The sequence below is a fragment of the Podarcis liolepis genome (assembly GCF_965112155.1).
Source record: "Podarcis liolepis genome assembly, chromosome: 9".
Classification (NCBI taxonomy): domain Eukaryota; kingdom Metazoa; phylum Chordata; class Lepidosauria; order Squamata; family Lacertidae; genus Podarcis; species Podarcis liolepis.
In genome coordinates, this window is record NC_139564.1 from 49222539 (window position 1) to 49244095 (window position 21557).

Genomic DNA, 21557 nt, shown 5'->3' on the forward strand with positions numbered 1-21557 from the left:
CTGAGTAAATATTTTAATATGAGGTAACTGAAGTCAAATATACTTTCCACAGATTCAGTTTAAAGTAAAATATATATTACAGAAGTTGCAAATGTGCAATATTTGGATTAGTCTATTGTATCCCAAATTATGCTACATTAATCATATAGACTTCCATACCTCTGGACAGGTTTTATTGTTTGTTTATTCCCCACCCCCCAAAAAATTACGCCACCACCCCACAAAGAAGCATCTATGTTTGTGTGGTTCCATAAAGCATCAGGACTATTGATTCAAAATCCTAAAATGTTTTTTATATAATTGACTTTTTATTTCTATTCTTTGTATATCATATTGTTGTTTTGCTGCTATGGCCGATGGCTGACACAAATAAAGATTCATTCATTCATTCATTCAAGCTTCAGGATTTAAAAAAAACTATACCATGCACACCACTTTCTACAGGTTCAGTAATAGGAAGTGAATTTGTCACCTTGAAAGTACTAAAGATCAGCAGAAATGGAATTGCTGTAGATCTGACCTTCCTTCTTCATTACTGGCTGCCAGATCTATAAGTGGGGGAAAGATTGAGCATTTTACAGCAACATAAAGAAGCTACTAGATGTGATACTTGCTAAAACTGTTAGTGTCTCACATTGGGAGAGGTTTGCTTGTGAATCTCTCTCTCTCTTTCTCTTTTCATGTGTAAACACAGAAAGAATTAAGACTATGGCATCATTTTATGTTCCAAGTTTGTTGCTTCTACCAGCAATTGCTCAGTGTAAACTTCATTTCAAATGTCCATGAAAAAACAGGCCCTGACCCATCTCTCATATAACAATTGGGTGGTAAATGCGCATTCCTATTGGCAGCTACATAAAGTTCAGTAACGCCAAGATGTGCATCACCAGGTAGATGGAGATACGCACCCAGATCCTCACGTGTGTTTCCATATCAGCTATTTGAGCGGAAATAAACTGCTTCTGCACATAGATCCCTTTCTTGTATTGGGAAGGTGCATAGAGAGATTTTGCTCGTATGTGGTTTTGAATTCTAATATCAGACAGTTTAGGAGAGTCACTTTCACAGTGATAAGCTCAGAAATTGGTGGTCTTGGAGGTAAAGGGAATTGTGTTGCGAATTAAATGTGAACCAAGGATTACCATATATACGCTGCTTTTTTCAGCCAGAACTCACTAGAACCATTGCCATTATAAGAGAACAAGAGAGGCATTCATGGTGAGCTCTGGCACCTCTTTTTCTAGAAAAATAGCACTGCATATATATATACCCCAAGAGACCTGAGATTCAGCAATCTGGCCCAGCTGTTACCATTTGCCAACCATATTATATAAACAAAATCTAGTGGTAGTCGCCATGGCTTTGACCCACCCTTTGCACAAGCAGAAGCCCGCTCAGCAAAACAGATTTCCTCCCTCCTGCCCTGTGTGTCCCCTAAAAAAACTTCTCCTGAGCATTTCAAGAAAGTTTTTATATTAGGTATGGGTTGTTCCAGTAGGAGAGAAAAACCCAATCTAAGATAAGCATCAATGTGTTGTTTTTTCTAACCACCTTACATTGAGGCACTATTATTAGAAGCTCAATAATGCATTTTCCCCATCAATCAACATTGGGCATGATCAAGCAATAAAGTGTCTGGCCAGAATTTATACATGCTCCCTTGCTTTTCTGAAAGAACTACAACTGATTATTGCAGGTACAGGCCTGAACTTCTTTGAAATGAATAATATATTAAGTGGAACTTTATGGGGCAGGTGCCAAAAAGCAATGCTGCTGAGCCATTAGATATCTATTAAAGCAATAACGGTACACCCTGAGGGCCCTGGTTTTTGGTTACAACATGACACGGTCCTTCATTACATGTTGCCAGTGACAATTCCCTGGTGATATGTGTAAAAATAATATTATAAATCTCTCTCCTATAATTGAGTTATAATGTGAATCAGTGCATCTTTACCTAGCCAAACTGTAATGTCTTATTTTTAACACGATCAGTAGTGAGCATCACTTCTATACTGCCTTGTCCAGAATAAGGGATAGCAAAGCTGATAATTGCCAAGAGATGGATGTGAGCAAATGAAGCTGCATCTGTACAGTACTTAGTTTTGGGTTTGAGCTTGTGATGACGTCCAATTTGTTTGTTTGTTATAAATATGACTCATCATCCTGAAGGAACCCAGGCCAATGCACAACATAAACAACCATTTGCACGCTTTACTGTGGGTCATGCCCAATGAGTACAGTGGTACCTCGGTTTACAAACTTAATCCAATCTGGAAGTCCGTTCTTAAACCAAAACTTTTCTTAAACCGAGGTGCGCTTTCCCTAATGAGGCCTCCTGCTGCCCGTGCTCTTCCACTGTTCGGCTTCCGTTCTTAGACCGAGGTAAAGTTCACAAACTGGGACACTACTTCCGGTTTTGCAGAGTTCGTAACTGAATAGTTCGTAAACAGCTGTTCTTAAACCGAAGTACCACTGTAGTGCCTTCGCTGCTGATTTCAGAGTACAGGAGTGTATGTGGTTGTTTAATGTGGGTTCTGGGCAATTTAGAGCTTTGTATATCAAAATCTTCCGTTGGGACAGCCAGATTTGGTTCTTTAAGGATCTGTGTCACATGACCCAATTTAGTTGCCCCACAGCCTGGTAACCTGATTCTGCACCAGCTTCATATACAGTGGTTCCTCGGGTTAAGAACTTAATTCATTCTGGAGGTATGTTCTTAACCTGAAACTGTTCTTAACCTGAGGTACCACTTTAGCTAATGGGGCCTCCACTGCTGCCTTGCCACCACTGCGCGATTCCTGTTCTCATCCTGAAGCAAAGTTCTTAACCCAAGGTACTATTTCTGGGTTAGCGGAGTCTGTAACCTGAAGCGTCTGTAACCTGAAGCTTCTGTCACCTGAGGTACCACTGTACTGTACTGATCAGGAGCAAGAAATTATTGAGTAACTGAGTCTGGTAGGGTTGGGGAAAAAAGAGGACCACAATAAGGGTTAATACTATCAATAAAGATGGAGTGTAGCAGTTGCACCCTCTTTAAGTGCCTCATGGCATTTAAATGTATAGGCACTATTTCTAGGCCAGGGCTCAGGCATTCCAAGCTTTTTCCTCTTGATCAAACATAGTTGCTAATGTTGCCATAGGCATTAAAACTGAATGCTCCTATTTGCCTAGAAAATCCAGTGCATGTGGGCATATAAGATAAGGAAAATGTGCATTAGTTACACATTAGTAGTAACTAATGAATAGTGGGTGTATGATAAGCAGTGTGAAGTAAAACTGCACAACATACATGTACCAAATGTTAGAGGATAGGCATAGGCATAACATAAATTGTGCTGAGTGCAGCGCTCTCTTAATTTTAAGGGTCATCAGCACACTAGATGCCATTCAGGAGGGTACAATGGTGTGTGTATCTATATGTTTGTATCTATCTAGCTGTCTGTCTACCTGTAATTATCTTTTCCTCCTATAAGCTTACAGAGTAGCCTTCCCCATTCTGAATCAATATACCTTCATTTTCCAATCAAACCTGACTTGGTAAAAAGAAAAAAAAGGAACTATCATAGATAACAGAAATTTACAAGTCAAAGAAATGTGAAAGGAGACACTTATATCCACATACACTGCAATGTCACCATAGCTATAATTTGTGTGAATAGAAATACCATCCATATGTCTTTGGTATCAGCAAAACAGAAGTAAGAATATATTTCATTTGACTGGATCAGACAGCGTGTCCTAAAGCTGGATATTTAATCTGTCACTTTGTGATTTCATAATTCATTGTCCTGTATTGAGTACAATCAAAAGTAGTGATTTCTGGAAAATGTAATCTTTAGGTTCCAATAAACTCTTTGACAGGCTTTGTGTTGATGGACTACTGTGAGCTGAAGGCTGTTTAGAAGATCTATTAGTTTCTAGATTATTTTTGTCAATTGTAAATGTTTGGGGTTGTTTTTTTTAGTTTCCACCTACACACTCAAAATATGACTTGCATATCTGGTGTATAAATATCATGAAACATTGATATTATCTCCATTGCCAGAATGCATTAATTGTCATTGACTAGGTCCCTTTGATAGGAGATTGGTGAAAAATACAACAAAACATTTCAAATAAATTGTTTAATAATATTATTAAGAAAGAATGTTGATGTGAATGTATCTTTACATTGCTCATAGTGGGTGGTTGTGGATTTTAAAAGCTGTTGAACAAATTTAGGGGCTACACAGTATCTTTTCTGCATAAAAGTCAGAGCTATCAGTCTCTGAAGCTTTGAAAAACTCTTGAGGACATATACTTTGTGTGGGTACCAGTTAATGTCAAGCCTTGAACTAAACATCAGTTAAAATGAAACAGCATTACCTTTGCATATGCAGAATCTTGTTTTCCATTTTCTGTTGGCTAACTTTTGAGAGAAGTAACATTTGATTCAGGCCGCATTTAAGGATTGCAAGATAGGAAAATCTGTATTGCAAATCATGTAATTATAAGTTTTCATTGTATCACCGCTTCTCATTCATTCTCATTCTCATAGCCACAGAGGAGTCAGATGGGCTGGTTGAAAAACATGCAAACCATTTGACCAGAACTATGTTTGTTTTTGTTGGATGACCTGAAGCAAATGATATTTAGAACATGTATGCATGTCCTAAAGTCAGCTTAGTACAATATGGAAAAAGGGAATGGAGATCCTGAGGTCCTGAGTGCAGTGCTGCTGTCCTCCTAACCTCCATGTAAATGTATTTCAATATTATTCCACCACCATCACTCAGCTAAGATTATTTGTTTTATTTTTAATGGAAGCCCCAAATACTTGAGGACATCTTTTTAAAGAATCTTCTGCACTAGGGAAGATTCTGAATCCTTGCTTAGCATTGGTTGAGCATGGACCTATCACAGAAGGAGTTTTAGCATGAAATTAACCCTTAACAACAAGCCTCTTGTGTGCTTGTGTCAGAGTGGGAGGGATTCCTTATGGGGTGGAGGAGAGTAGGCTGATGCCAGTAACATGAAGACCTTTCTTACAGCTGAACATTTGCTCTCCAGATAGAGTGAAATAAAAAAAGGGGCAGGTAATAAGTAAAATTTTCTCAGCTGTTTCTCATATGAGAAAAATGAACAGGCTTGTTCAGTATATAAGACATCACCTCACACAGCGATAAAGGAGCTGGTTTACACATGTTGGAGCCAGTGCTGCTGTGAATAAGGAAAAGAAATTGCATTATTTTTGACCAAGGTGTTTAACGACAAAACTGGAATTCTTCACACAGCCATCCAAGCCAACCAGTGCATAAAAGCGTATTGTACTTTGCCATTTTAATTACATTTCTGCCTGCTGCTTTTCTTAATGAATAGCTTTAATTAATATAAGTTCTGTCAAGAGAAGCAACATTTGCATCCACATTGTACAAAAGAGCCAACCTAAATTGCTACTCATATTCCCCCCACACCTGCGCAAATCAGTTCCGGGGATCCCCCAACCGTCTAGAGCCCAACTGGGGACAGGGTGCAGGTGCACCTGGGGAGGAAGTCCCATTGTGCAGTTTGAAGCAGCTAAATGTCCATGAATAGTTCTTCTCTACAGTTTATGTTAATTTGGGGAGATCCAGAACTCTACAATTATATTGTGGTGGCATTTATGGAAAAACAGTTATTGCTACTAAATAAAAGGTTGGGAATGTACTGGCTGGCTATGTTTCATTTACCTGTAACTACATGTCACAATTTAAGGGAAAGGTAGAGGCTGGAAATCTCTTATTCTTAAACTTCCCTTAATATATTTAGCCTCCCAAGCTTGCCTTGAGCTGCCTTTTACCAGCATGGGGTCCAGACCCATAGTGATGTCGCAGTGATATTCTCATATCAAATTGTTATCATCATGGTAGTGCGTGTCCTGGGCACTCCTTATACCATAGTTTACCCATCAGGGAGAAACTATGGGTGGCTGGATATGCAAATACTGATTGGAAATGTGGAAAAAAACAGGGGAGAAACATCTTGTGCAAACAGAGTTTTGTGAGCAAAGGCAAGGGTGAAACTGAGTCAAGACAATCTCTTTCACAGCAAGGGTTTGACAAGGAGTTTGACCTCTACAGGGAATTGATTTTTCCTGATTTGTTGCAGAAGGGGAGAGAAAGAATGGGGAAACTGGTTGATGCCCTAGTCTTACTGTGGACGGTGAGATGTGTCATGCCATCAAGACAATCGATCCTGAGCAATCCCTCTGGCACCAAAGTGGTCGTTTGGTATTCTGAGGAATTTTGGTGACTGAAACAGGCAGGACGATGGATAAAGCACAAGTGTCATAAAATTAGTGGTGAAGACAACTAGGCATTTGTAGAGTGAAAAATTATTTACAGTATATTGTGTGGCAGTGAAGGGAGAGCTGGCTCCATCACACCCTTGAGTAGCTGTCCAACAGTTCTTTTGCATGGCAGCTTGTTTCTGTGACAATGCGAATGGGGTAGTTAGGATGGCCACAGCTATTGTAACCTGGGAATGTGGACATGGTGCTTCCTACATCCAGCCTACCATATAATTAACCTTGCCCATTGTGACTGATTAGAACTAGCCAAGTGGCGTTGGCCATGATGGCTAATAAACTTAGTCCCAGTAAGACAGAAGCTTAGTTCTACTATTCAGTTGCCCTATGAGGGACTGATTTTCAGGTTTGGGGAGAATGTTGCCTTCCTTTTATGGCAGGAACTGCATTACTCTTGAAATAGCAGGTTCATAGCTTGAGAGTGCATTTTGATCCCTCTTTGCCACTGGAGATTCAGATGGCCTTGGGATCTAGGAGAACATTTCATTGCCTTCAGCTGGTGTGCCAGATATGCCCAGTCCTGGATGGAGACAGCTTGGGCATAGTGACCCACTCATTTTTAACTTCTAAATTAAATTACTGAAACATGCTCTATATGCAGCTAGTGCAAACTGCAGCTGCTAGGATGCTTAATGGAATGCTTTGCAGATATTGTGTTCATGCTGAGTGATTTTCACCAGCCCCCTGTTTCAGGTATTGTTGTTGACCTAGACCAGTGGCTGCCCAACTTGGCCCTACAGCTGTTTTTGGGCTACAACTCCCTAGCTAACAGGACCAGTGGTCAGGGAGGATGGGAACTGTAGTCCCAAAACAGCTGGAGGACCATGTTTGGCCACCACTGACTTAGACTATTCTAAAAGGCGCTTCTAGTCATATTGTGTTTAGCTGGCAATAACTCTAGCCAAGATCCCTTGAAGAAGAATCTTCCACATTGATGAATGATGGCTTCTACATTGTAGAATGACACACACACACACTCTTCACAAGACATTCCTGGGCACTGATACTTAGTATAGGTTTTATTGAACCTTGGGATTCTGATTTTTGTTGTGCTAAACTGCTTTTTTGTACACTGGAAGGCCATCTGAGCCATTCACAATGAGGACACACACTGGGCTGCTTCTTATTGTAGATGATATTGAACTTTTATGGCTTTGAATTCAAATTGTAGAGAGGGTTAAGTGTATATTCTCCATTTTTGAATTTGTATGTTAAGCTGAATTTGTCCGAATTCCCTAAGTGGCATTTCTTAGCTCTTGCTAAGACGCTCTTGGTATTAAGACATAATTTTCAGTTGGCCCTGCTTTTGTTGTTCTTAATTCATGGAATGAAACTAAAATGGGGATATTATGGTTGTTATATTTCTTATTTATGGGATGAAAATATTCTTATTAGCTGTGCAATTCAGAGTTTATTGTATTTTAAATTAATGTATTCGTGTTTTGGTGACTTTTTAACAGGCAATAACTTCAAGATGGCATTGTGAATACAGATTCTGCTACAAGAAAATAACAGTAAGTGTTTCTGTTTGCTATAACTTGTTGTAAAAAGATGCTATTTCATATATGTGACTGTGGTATTATTTGAATGAATTTTTAAAAGCTACCTTTCTTTGGCCTATCTTGTCATATTCCTTTTACAAAGATTTTCCCCCCAGAACTTTAGTGGTACAGTTTTAATAGTATTAACTGATAAAGAAGGAGGGATATTGTTCTCATTATACAGTATTTTAATTTAAAATGCATTGAATAAATGCCTTTCCCCCCCCCACCTTTTGGTTATCAAAATAGAATTCTTTATAAGTATGTAGGGAAATGCTAATGTGCTTACAAATATAATGTTGGCTATTCCACTTTCATGTGAATTGTTGATGTGAGCTTTCAGATTAAAAGGATCTGAATTTTCGCTGCAAAATAGAAATATTAATGTTGCAGTTAGCTCAGTAATTGCAAAAGGAAGATGTAGTATTGACCATGGTTTTAAAAAGAGATTGTAATTATTTACAGTGAAATACGTGCTGCTACAATATTATTGATAGGAGGTACATAATTGATTTTAAGTGTTTATTGATTGTAAAGGGAAACCTCTGCATAAAAATTAATGAAATAGTAGTGACCTCTCATTATGTTTGCTTTCAGGATCTGGAATGGGGGAACTAAATAAAATTATTCTATTTCATATTAATTGTATCATAATTCAAGTCATCTGAGACAACATAACCTTGCTTTTTAATTTCTATACTGTCATTTCTGATGTAAAATTTTAGGAGGACATAATATAGGCTACTGATAATCATTCAAAGACAGTGTAGGAGCTTTCTGTTCTCCTTTATGACAAATGTTAAAAATCATATCTTAACCTCATTATTATTTGCACATAATGTTATGTTAGCATGAAGAAGACTTTGTATATTAACCACATTAACTTTATTTTTTTAAAAAAAAAATATTTATTAAATTTCCAACAAATTAAACACAACACTACAAAAAACCAAAAAAGAAAAAAACATACAATACAATACAATACAAAATAAAAGAAACTAACAAAACAAAACAAAAACCATTTAAAACTCAATCCAATTTCAACATCTTATCTTTCTTTCCCTTATTTCCTCAACCTCCTCACACCTCCCTTTTTGTATTCCACTTCTGTTAATTGTTTCAGCAATTCCTTTCCATCTTCCTCTGTTTTCTATCCTATAATTATCTTAACACATTCTAACCATATTTTTCCCTTTAAAACTCTATTAATCTATTTATACTTAATTCCTTATAACATTTCTACTGAAGCCATATAACTTCATTCCAACATTCTTCTAACATTCATTAATTTCACAATATTTCTATAAATAATCTTTAAACTTTTCCCAGTCTTCTTCCACCGACTCTTCTCCCTGGTCTCGGATCTTGCCAGTCTCTGCCAATTCCATCTAGTCCATCAACTTCATCTGCCATTATCCAACACTTCAGTGCTTCCAAGAGACAACCATTCTCTTAGCCAGCAAAAAGCAGATGGTTCACAACAAAGTTTAGGGGTCTGGCAGGGCAGGTCCACCTCCTTCTTTAGCATCCGTCAATATCTTAAGTTTTACTCGAGGCTTCCTGCCCTGCCAAACAAATCCAAAAACATCCCTCTGCCACCTCCTGATACAATCCATCCCATCCAAAACTTGCACTATTTGGAACAAAAGCAACATCCCCGGCAACACAGCAACCCTCATCCCCACCACAACAGCTCGGCCCAACAATAGCAACTTCAGATTTGTCCATATTTCCCAATCCCCCTTCTCTTCAATCCAACATCCTTCACAGTTACCCTTAAATAAATTCACATTTTTGGCGGTCATACTGGCCCCCAAAAGCCTCTCTTTCTCAACCAATGTTAGTCCTGTCTCCTCCTGAAGCTCTGTCAAGCTTTCCTTTCCCAATTCAGGTAGGGCTCTGGTCCTCAATTTCATCTGTTTTTCTTTAAGTTCCATCATGACAGATGTCACATCAAGTTGCCTTTGAATGGATGGGGCTCTTTCACACTCCAGTTGTATTGTTTTACATTCAGCAGCAAGGGTTTTCTCCCTGACTTCATCCGCAGTTTGCCGTGTCAAGGTAAATTCCTGTATCCATCTCTGAATGGTTTCTGTGTTGGTGTTCACCTTTTGTCCCAGATTGTCTGTTTTCCTGTGAAGCTGTTCCAGCGAATTGTTTTTTTCACTAATGCGACCACTAAGGCCTCTTCTGTCGACATTTCATCTGTTTTTTCCCCTTTCCATTTACCATAACACTTGAGAGATTCAAGGTCAATCTCAGAGTCTCACAGTTTTTATCTTGCAGCTGGAAGTCCCCCTAGCCCAGCTCTTATAAAGTAACCAATTTCAGAGACTTCCACTAGGGGGAAACAGTTTCTATTTATAATAATCAACAATGTTTAAACGCAACTCATACAATCCAAAGTTAGTTTCAGATTTCAGTTACTTTTTACTCCTTTTTAGAAGCAGCCGGAGACAATAGAGACAATGTATTTCTCTTACTTTGCTAGCTGTCAAGGAACGTTCTAAGTGCTGTCAATGAACATTCCAAAACATCAGTCCTACTGGCAGCCCGTTTCCAGGGTCAGAGCGGTGTTATTTTAACTCCCTTCACTCTCTCCTGCAGGCATACTCAGTCCACAACTTCCCCCTCTCTTCTCCTGCCTCCAAGGGGGGTTTTATGCTCTTTACCGATGGAAATTTAGGCTTTTACAAAAGGCTTTCCAAGACTTCAGCCTACAGCCTCCTTGCCTCGGTCTGTTTACAAGTAGGGAAGGCGGACTTCCTGTTTTGAACCTCCCCGTTTCGATGCCAAATTAAACGTTTAAAATCCGATTCTCCCGTCTCAGCTCTGCTCACGGGTAATTACTTTGGAGTCAAATTGTCCACAGGAAAAAGTCAATGCTCTCCGGCAACAGCTATGTGGCTTTGCTCCGTGGAAGAAGCAGACGATTCGAAGCACCGCGCTGCTCACTCCACATCACTCCGGATCCCCGAAACCGGGTTTCCCCGCGAGTAGGGGAGGCGCAAAAGGTGCCCGCCGAATCCCACGTTCACAGGCTTCTCCCGCCTGTGATTTATACGGGTCTCTGCCTTCGCCGTGGCAGCCAGACCCAAATTTTCACGGAGCAGATTCCTCCCGGTCAGAGGAAATACGCCATTGCCGGAGGCACCAACCCGGAAGTCCTTAACCACATTAACTTTAGAATGTGTGCCATGCATTGTAATTTCCAACATGTATGTTTAGACAAACACCGGCTCCCTCGGCCAGTAAAGCAAGATGAGCACCACAACCCCAGAGTCGTTGGCCAGGGGTCCCTTTACCTTTTTACATGTTGCACATGAATGTGACTAATTAAATCCTGAAGGCCCACTGCAGGGTCAGAATGATACAATTTGAAATAGAAAAACATTGGGTGGAGTTGTGGAGAGAATGTTAACTCTTTCCCAGCCAGCCACTTTCCCTCTTCAATTGGGTGCAGATAGGTTCCTTCCAGAAGTATTTCTACATGATAAAGAGTTATCTGATACCTTGTGGAGAGTGTATTAGAAAACCAGTGGTTGCACAGGAATTCTCCTCCACTGTGGCTTCCCTAAATTTCATTGCTCTAAATTACAACAATGAAACAAGACAATGGAATTAACAGTTTGTGCCTTTGCTTTGAAATTCCATTTTATATGAAAATCAGGGTGCTTGTGTATTCTCTGTCTCTTGTGACATGTGTGAGTTACAAAGGCTTATGGAATTCACACATCTCATGACAGGAGAAATCTGCAGATTTGTTTTGCGTGCTGTACAGAAGCATGAAAAAGAAAAGCACACGAGTCACAAATCAGCTTTTTTGCTAATACTTAGTGAATAGAAACATTGTATTGTTGTTAATGGATATAAAAAGAAACACATTGTAAAGCCTACTGCTGAAAAGATAGAATGGATAAAGGGGAATGTGTTGCAATAGAAAACATAAAAGTGTGTTTTGTTGGTTTAAAGTATCTGTATTGCAATTAAAATTATGGCTTTGATATAACATTTTAGAAGGATAAAGAATATAGCCTACAGGATGAGGAATAAGAGAATCATAGCATTGGAAGGGATCCCAATGGTCATCTGATCCAACCCCCTGAATGTAGCAATCTCAACTAAGGCATCCATGACAGATGGCCATCCATCCTCTGCTTAAAATAACTGCAAGGAAGAAGAGTCCAACACCTCTTGTGGGAGTGTGTTCCACTGCCAAGCAGCTCTTTAGTGTCAGAAAGTTCTTCCTGCTGTTTAGTTGGAATATATTTTCTAATCCATTGGTTCAGGTCCTAGCCTCTGAAGCAGGAAAAAAACAAGCTTGCTCCATCTGCTTTGTGACAGTCCTTTAGATATTTGAATGTGACTATCATATCACCTCTCAGGCTTTTCTTTTCCAGGCTAAATTTATCCAGATCCCTCAACTGTTCCTCATAAGGCTTGGTTTTCCAGAGCCTTGATCATCTTGGTAACCTTCCTCTGCACACATGCCAGCTTGTCAACATCCTTCTTAAATTGTGCCACACAGAACTGGACACAATACTCCAAGCGTGGGCTGACCAAGGCAGTACTATGCCTTGGTGGTACTATGGTACTATGACTTTGCTTGATCGGAACATTATACTTCTGTTGATGCAGCCTAGAATACCATTAGGGATTTTTTATTTTTTTGCTGTTGCATCACGCTACGTTAAGCTACTAAGACCCCTAGATTCTTTTCATATGACAAGTCAGGTATCCAACACCTTTTATATTTGTGCAGCTAGTTCTTCCTGCCTAAATATAGAACCTGGCATTTGTCCCTAATGAAATTCATTTTGTTAGTTTGGGCTCAATTCTCCAGTCTGTTAAGGTCATATTAGATTCCAATTCTGTTTTCTGCAGCATTTGCTACCCCTCCTACTGTCACTCTGTAGCATTTCTCCATTTTCTCCATCCAGAGGACCTACTACTTATTTGTTCTTCCTCTTACTTCAAACATAGTCAAAGATATCTGTATTATTATTATTTAACCTTTCTTGCAAGCCTGAGCTCATTCTGAGCTTTGGCCTGCCTGACCTTCTCCCTGCAAATGTTGGCCTTCATTATTTCCTCTTTCTTCCATTTCTTGTGCATGCCCTTCTTAAATCTAAGCTCATTTATAAGCTCCTTATGCAGCCACACTGGTTTCCTTATATGCCCCCCACTTTTCTTTCTTTTTGGGCCTTCAATATTTCACATTTAAGAAATTCCCATCCATCTTGCACTCCTTTCTCTTGGAGTATTTCTGACCATAGGGTCCCTCCTAGTACAGTGGTACCTCGGGTTACATATGCTTCAGGTTACATATGCTTCAGGTTACAGACTCTGCTAACCCAGAAATATTACTTCGGGTTAAGAACTTTGCTTCAGGATGAGAACAGAAATCATGCTCCGGCGGCGCAGCACCAGCAGGAAGCCTCATTAGCTAAAGTGGTGCTTCAGGTTAAGAATAGTTTCAGGTTAAGAACGGACCTCCGGAATGAATTAAGTACTTAACCTGAGGTACCACTGTACATCCTAAAGCTTTTTGAAATCATTCAGAGATATAGTTTGTGCATAGGAGCTTTCCAATTCTCTTCTATGACAGAGAAAACTATAACAGATGTCAAAAAAATACTCAGACATTAGAACACTTTGCATTGCTTACAGATGTATAGAAATGTCAAGTTATCTTAATGTATTACAGGAGAAAGAGTTTGATACAAGACACTTTTACAGCATGCTTAAATAATATTTGTGACCCATACATATATCACTTAAAATTGTGCTGTTAGCTCATATTCATAAATATGCATAGTAACATAAGTTTTTGCTCTCGGTATTACTGTGCATGATCCCAGGGCCAATTGCCATCACTCACTATGAAGGTGTCCTGATTTAAAAAAAATAAAAATCTGAAGATTTCCTCCCTAAAGATCTGGATTAGCTGAGGTTGTAATAAAATCAGATACAGCCTTTTTATATTATTTATCTAAAGGTTAAAATCTATATTAACAATACCGACCTTGTATGCTTGCAAATATTTGTTTTGTAGCTATTATTAGTAAGAATATCAGAGATGACTACAACAGTTATTTGTATTTCTTCTCTGTCCATTCCTCACAATAATAACATAATACTTTACAATGACAAATTGCTCTTTATTTTATTGTTGTAAATTTTTAAATGATTGCAATTTACTGGCTTGTGAAATCCAAATTGGAGATTTTTATTCTGCCCCCTTCTTTATTCTAATCCTGTCTCCAGTGTTTGGAATTAATTTATTTTCTTCATTTTATCATGGTCTTGGCTTGACAAATGGTACATGACTTCCTGCTGTTTCTTTGTCTCAGTTTTTCTGTTTCTGCATTGTACCAGAATGAGTTGCAGAATGTTTCCTCAATCCTGAATCACTATAGCTTCCTTCTGACAGATTTGGAAACTACCAAACAGGATGTGGATATTGAACTGCAAGACAGGATATGTGTACAGCGCCTGTACTAATTTACCTTAATTCCAATCTGCATTAATTCCCCTTCCATTTTCCTTTCCACCTTTTTGAACTACCATTATTTCCACAGCATGCCATGTGCCTTGGCACCTGCTGGTATTTTAACAGGGTGTGCCTCTTTTTCCCAAAGCTGACACTGTCAGATTAAAGAAGTCAGGTTTTCTATACAACAATGTAAAAACCGAACAATGAATACTTTACAACGGTGTCTACATTCCTGATATGATAGAAACAAAAAAGTTTGGCAACCCAGATTGAAGAAAATACTCTTGAGAAAGATCAATAGCTTCTATCCGTGTTGCATTGTAAACTGAGAAAAGAACCAATGACATAAAGTGTAAAACAGAGAGGAGAGGCATGAATACACACTGTAGGAGACCTGAGCTGTGATTTAAATATTGTTCATAACAAATCTTTTTTCTTTTCTTTTTAAATTGGGGGTAGCAGCTACAGATCCCATCATCCCTGACTGTTGGCCATACTGGCTGGGACTGATGAAAGCTGTAGTTCAGCAATATGTGGACTACTTTGGCTAACCCTGATTTCTATTATCTTGTTGAAAATATGGTTACAGGGCAGGATATAAATATTTTAAATAAATAAAAATAAATGCTGTGGTATGGTATTGCACTATATAAGGCTTTGTCTCAGTACCACACAGAAAATGCACTGTATTATTAACAAGTACTATTCCCCCAGCTGAATATATACATATACTCAGGTGGACAAATGTTTTCCATTTATTTAATCAGATAAACAGCATATTTTCACCATAGTTAATGTGCATAAAACATATTTCTATTTTAAAATATATCATTGAACTGCATTGAGATAATTTGAATGAAAGATATTGTTATAAGTGTTCAAACGGTTAAGGGGGGGAATAAACAAAATTAAAGCCAGGGTTATTTGTCATTTGTGATTTGACTGCTGCACAGCAAGAAATTGATATAAACTTCATAACTACAGTACATTAGACTTTGGTTCAGAATGGCAATGATTCTGCTTTGTTCTTTTAAAACATTCCAGTCCACATGTTAATTGCATTACTGGTACTTCTACATTATGGGAGGCACAGCAAGACCAGCATTTGTGTGAATACTATCTGTAAATACTACTGCTGCTGAAAGGTTTAAATCCAGTGATTTTCTAATTTATGTCTTTGGTGAAAGTCTTGGACAAAATACTTTCTTCAATGCCTCCCTGCTTTTTAAATATGTTTGTGCATAAGAGCCCGATTCATCAGCCAGTAGTCCATTTAATCCAGCATCATGTTCTCACAGTGGCACAACAAATGCCTGTAGGATACCTGCAAGCAGAAACTGAGCAAAGAAGCACACACACCCCTCTTGAGCAACTAGTGGAGGCAGAACCTGGTCATCATAGCTACTAACCACCGATGCCCTCTATGAATTTACCTTTTCCTCTCTTAAAGCTACCCAAGTTAGTGGTCATCATTGCATCCTGTGGGAGTGCATATGATTTAGACAGATACCTTTCCACTTAAAATTGCTGACCTATTCCACATGGGGCTACTCTAGGAAATAGCCCTGTGGAACCTTGGGAAGTGGAGTTGGAGCTGACACTCAACTTCCCAATCATCTATAGGTATTCTTTTTCTACCACACTTCCCTACATGTTTCCTTAGGAATACATTTCAATAACAAATGATAATGCCACCCCTCTCATTCATTAAAAATCCATTGCAAAGTTAGGACTCATCATACTACTGTATCATACTACATGGCTCTTCCCCCAGTGAACATTGGAAGCTGCAGTTTGCTAAAGGTACTGAGAGCTGTTAGAAGATACCCAGTCAGAGCTATAGCCTTCGCTGTACCTCTGTGTGGGCTATAGCAGTGTTTCCCAACCGGTGTTCCGCGGCACACTAGTGTGCCGCCGGACGTTGCCTAGTGTGCCGTGGGAGGGAGGCGGGCGAGTCGGGCTAATCCTCCGGCCCCGCTCCCCCGGGGAACGTGCCCCGTCATCCGCTTCTGCCTTGCTCCCTGTGACAGGAATTCCCCAAACTGCATCAGCATCTGCCGCTTGCCCAGCAGCCCCGGCGCTGCCTTGCGCCCGGCGCCCCCGCCATCCTCGGCGCAGGGAGCGAGCGGCGCGCAGGCAGGCGCTGCCCGGCGGAGCGACGGCTCCTTCCGAGCGGCTGGCAGTGTCTGGGCATGACTGGCCTCCCGCCTGGTCCCGCGGCGGCTGCAGACGCGGCCGAAGCAGCGCAGGGAAGGAGACGCCCGGCCGCCCAGCCCAGCCCCGCACGCTCCCACTCTCTCTCGGCGGCCGGGGAGCGGGGCCAAAGCGGGCCCCCACCTGAGTGGCGGCTGCGTGAGCCAATAGGCGAGCTGGGGCAGAGGGGGAGGCGGGGCTCTGGAGAACAAAGGAGGGAGGGGGCACCCGGGAGAAGGGGGCGGGGCGGGAGGAGCGGGGAGCGCGGCGCTGCGCCCGGGACGCCCCAGTTCCGCCGGGTTAGAAGCCGGCGGCCTACCTCTGCTGGCCGTGGAAGGCAGCCGGGTCTGGATCACGCCCCGAGAGTGGCGGGGTCCGCGCACAGCCTGCCCTCCAGGCTGGGAAGTGGCTCTTAGGCTCCGCCTGAAGCCACGCAGAGCCCGCAAGGCGCCCTCGGCGCAACTTGGCCGGGGCAAAAGGCGAAGCTCTGGAGGGAAAGGCGGCCGGATTCCCCTCCTCGGCGGGTCCGGTGGTCTCCCGCCTCCTCTGAGGAAGGGTCTCTTCTTCAGCTTTTCTGATCCTTCGTGGCCCCGTTGGGAGAAGCCGAAATAAATAATGGCCGTGCCATTAAAGTTCTCTCTTTTATAAAAGGGATCCTAATAGAATCGTAGAGTTGGAAGGGATCCCCAGGGCTATCCAGTACTGTACAACCCCTGCAGTGCAGGAATCTCAGCCATAGCATCCATGGCAGACAGACATCCCACCTCTGCTTAAAAACCTCCAAGAAGGGAAAAACCTCCCGAGGGAGACCATTCCCCTGTTGAACAGCCCTTACCAGCAGAAAGTTCTTTCCCATGTTTCCCATGTTCTTTCCCATTGTAACGTGAATCCACTGGTTCGAGTCCTACCTTCTCTACCTTCTATGCTGTTACTATTTTTTTTTTTTTTTTTTTTTTTACATAAGTAAAAAGTGACCTTTCCCCATCTGGCATGGTGGTGTGCCTCGAGATTTTTTTCATGAAACAAGTGTGCCTTTGCCCAAAAAAGGTTGGGAAACACTGGGCTATAGGGGTATCCTTAAAACTCTCAGCACTCTTAATAAACTACACTTCCTAGGGTTTTTTAGGGAAAGCCATGAGCCCATGACTGTTTCAGCCATCCAAGTATGCTGTGGTTCAGATGTTGTTTCTTTCATCTGCCTGCATTCCATAGATGGTTAGGCTGCTCTGTACTGAGTGATTTATAAACAGGCTGAAGCAATGAATTCCATTGAGCACAATAGTTGCTGTATCTCTGGTAGTTTCATTCACTGAATGGTAACAATTCTACTTTCAAAGAGTAATTTCCTTATTATTAACACACCTGTCCACCATTCTGCACTAAATAATCTGCTGCTCTTTCAAAAAAAACCTGGTTTTTAGACATTAAAATCTAATACCACATCCAACTATATCTATAAATATTTTCTCTGACATATAATTAAATATGGATTAAGGGATAATCAATGGATTATTCTTCAGAGTGTAAGTTAATACCCTTCTCTTTACTTAACTGATACATTCTTTACCTCTTTGTTGTTGCTTTTTAAGAAGTACAAAAAGATGTGAATTGCCAAAAAAAGGACACATTATTGTTCTTTGGATTTAACATTGTTCCGTATCACTTTAAAAAACAACAACAAGTATCAAACCTTTACAGCGCAATCTCATACTTACATATCTCCTTAAAACCTAGCCACATTGAGTTCAACAGGATTGACTCCCAGATAAGTGTGTATATAGGATTGCAGCCTAAGGACATTTTTTAAGTAGCTGGATTCCATTCTCAAATCCCAAAGAAGAAATAATAATAATAATAATAATAATAATAATAATAATACCCCACACATCTGGCTGGGTTTCCCCAGCCACTCTGGGCGGCTTCCAACAAAAGATTAAAAATACATTAAAACATCAGTCATTAAAAATTTCCCTAAACAGGGCTGCCTTCAGATGTCTTCTGAGCGTCATATAGTTGTTTATCTCCTTGACATCTGATGAGAGGGCATTCCACAGGGCAGGCGCCACTACCGAAAAGGCCCTCTGTATAGAGTGTTCATTTGAACTGTACTTAACATTCTTTCATTTGGACATTCTCAGGATATACTGTACAGCTATATAAAGGGAAGATTCTCTACTGGTCAGTTAACAACCTGCTACTTCCTAAAGTTTTAGTGCTTAAATGTGTTTTGATTTGCTTACTTAAATTTGTATACCACCGTTCATCTGAAGATCCCAGAGTGTTTCACAACAGAGAAATAAAAAATGTGAATACAAAAGGCATAATAAAAACAAAAACCAAGCCAATAACCCCCTCTCACCCAAACACATTTAAAAAGCCATAGAATGTTATCAGCTGAATGCCTAATTGAAGAGAAACATTTTTGCCTGGTGCCTTATTATTACTTTATGCAATATTATTATAAATGTACAAGCTTCCTTTCATCTCCTAGGTAGACTTTCCGGTAAAAACTACATGCCATTGGATGCACATTTTAATTGCTGCTGTTCATTTCATCACCAGCATTCACCCTCCATCACTGTTCCTGCTGGAGCCCCATGTCCACAGGGGAGAGTCAGCACAACATGGAGTTGGATGGGGAAAGGGATCTTCTCTTTTGTCTATTTTAAATACTAAAAAAAACCAAAAAGCCACCACCATCCTGATTTAAACAGAAGAAGATTAGATGCTCTTAGTACAGATATCATGTTCGTGTGCCTCACAACCAGTATTTTTCAAGAAGGATGAAAAGGACCATCCTTCAGCTTTTTAATTTACTTTTGCAAGTCCCTTGAAGATAAAGCAGGTGGGCCCCGAATTCAGAACTTGCCAACAGACCTACTCAGAGCGCTATTCTGTTCAAGCATCCTGTGAAAGATAGGGTTGTGGTTAAGAGATAGAGCACATGCTTTGTATGCAAAAAGTCCCAGGTTTAATCCCAGAATAATCTGTTAGCCTTTACAATGGCAAGACTCTTCGCTGTTTTTTCCTTTGGCAGACTTTGCTATCCATCTGGAATATGTTGCTTTTGGTGTTAACTTTCTAGTTTACTTCTGACTTGAAGTACGAGGTCGACCCACAGTGGAAATTAATTGAATAATTATTACATTTGCCCTGAGTCAGCTGGCTGTCATGGTAGATATTTTACAAACCCAAGAGGTGTGAATTAATGCTAAACCTTTTGTCTAAAATATTTGCACTTCTGCAGGGTTGTAGCCTGACGTGCTTTTCTGCCTTCCACCCAAAAGAGCACAACCTAGGGATTTGTTTCCCCTCCTGCTCAGTTAAATATAGTAAATAGCAAGGTCTGCTTTCTATGAAGAATGTCATAGATGCCTTCCATCAGCAGGAGGTCCCCTGCAAGTGTCAAAGCTGAAATCACAAGAGGTATAATGAATCCTATGTTACAAAACATTGACATAAAAGCCTCAGAATGTGGTACTGAAGGAAAGAATAGGGCAAATGCACATGAATCTGTCAGCAGGTGATGAGACAACGCTATAGTATTTCCTGCAACCTGCTGGTTTGGTGGCAGGACTGTTTCAAAATATATTGCTCGCAAGTGCTTCAGTTAACAGGAAGAGGCAAAGCATGTGCTGTTGCTGCATATGTCTCCTTCTAGGGCTGTTGATGGGTGGTTGCTTGCAAACTTACAAGCAAGGGATTACAAGCAAGAACTGCAACCTCATGCAGTTGTATCTCTTATACAAGTCTGTTTCACTCAGAAATTTATTACAACTCATATACTGATGGGATCATTTTAAAAGCATACAGTACCTCCTTGTAATGTAATAAAATATGCCTCGTGGTCTCACTATTCACTGTTCTCAACTATTTCCCTCATCTTTAGTAATGTAAGCTTCATTTGCATTAGCTTTTACTAGGTTAGAAGCAATTAATGGACCAACTGCAGGCTTGTAGTAAGCTGGAATTGTTCCATTAGTGTTTTATCTGATTACATATAATGTTACACTTTCTTTCTTTCGAAGATAGCAAAAACATAATGTTCATCAAGAAGAGCCTCAAATGAAAATATCCCCCTGCACTCCTTTTGAAGGAAGTGAATTATATAGACTAAATAAATATGGAAAACCTTACATTTATTCATAAGGAAAATGGTACACAGTGGGCATGGAAAGAGGCGCAAAACTAGCCATCCAAGTTTGTGCCCTTGAAAGAACTATTTGAGGTCATGATGTCAGTTTTCATCATAATTTAAGTGACACAAATATGTTTGTATGTATGTATAATATCAAGAAGGCTATTTCATTTCTGTCATTTTACTGGACCAATTCCAGATCACATATAGATTATACATTTCCCTAGAAAGCCTTGATAGAGGTCAAGTTGATTTTCTCTTGGCAATATTGCCAAACTTTGTGATGACTTGCATTTCTCTTAAAAGGTTTTAAAATATTGCAATCCACATAAATGTGTGATAGATTATCTACGCAGATGTTCTTTTCACAAAATGGGTTGTGTGGGATTTGTATGTGCTTGCATGCGTATGTAATAACATCTTTCTTTCTTTCTTTCTTTCTTTCTTTCTTTCTTTCTTTCTTTCTTTCACAGTCCATGTATCCCATCCAGGCTGGGCTTCTCTTGTAAGAATTTGCCCCCCCCCCACCTTTTCAGATTGTACCTCCAACACTTAGAAAGAATGAAACACAAATTCCTGCCATGCCAATACTCTTACCTACCTACTCAGTTCCAGTCAGTGTATAATCAACTGATCACCGGCAAGATGGGGGGGGGACTTTTAGTTCCCGTCCCACATCTCATCCTTAACCCCATCTTTATACCTGTTTATTTTCTCACAATTTTAAATGAAAAACAATAGGTGATATTAAGCAGCAGAAAGTTAAGCAAGAAGAACAATACTGGTGACAAATCTTGGAATGCTTTGATCGCTTTGGTCAGAGTTCATGGTTTGCAAAACGTGGCATCCCATGGCACAACT

The 21557-nt window shown here is 40.2% G+C and overlaps 1 protein-coding gene across 25 annotated transcripts in view; it reads left to right on the forward strand.

The window, feature by feature from the left end:
* The window catches only part of TENM3 (teneurin transmembrane protein 3), a 1268022-nt gene that overhangs the window by 209468 nt on the left and 1036997 nt on the right, over positions 1–21557 (forward strand). For all 25 annotated transcript variants that reach the window (XM_083459440.1, XM_083459473.1, XM_083459433.1 and 22 more), the window contains exon 2: positions 7789–7842. The gene's annotated coding sequence lies outside the window, so the exon portion shown is untranslated. The remainder of the gene's footprint in view (positions 1–7788; positions 7843–21557) is intronic.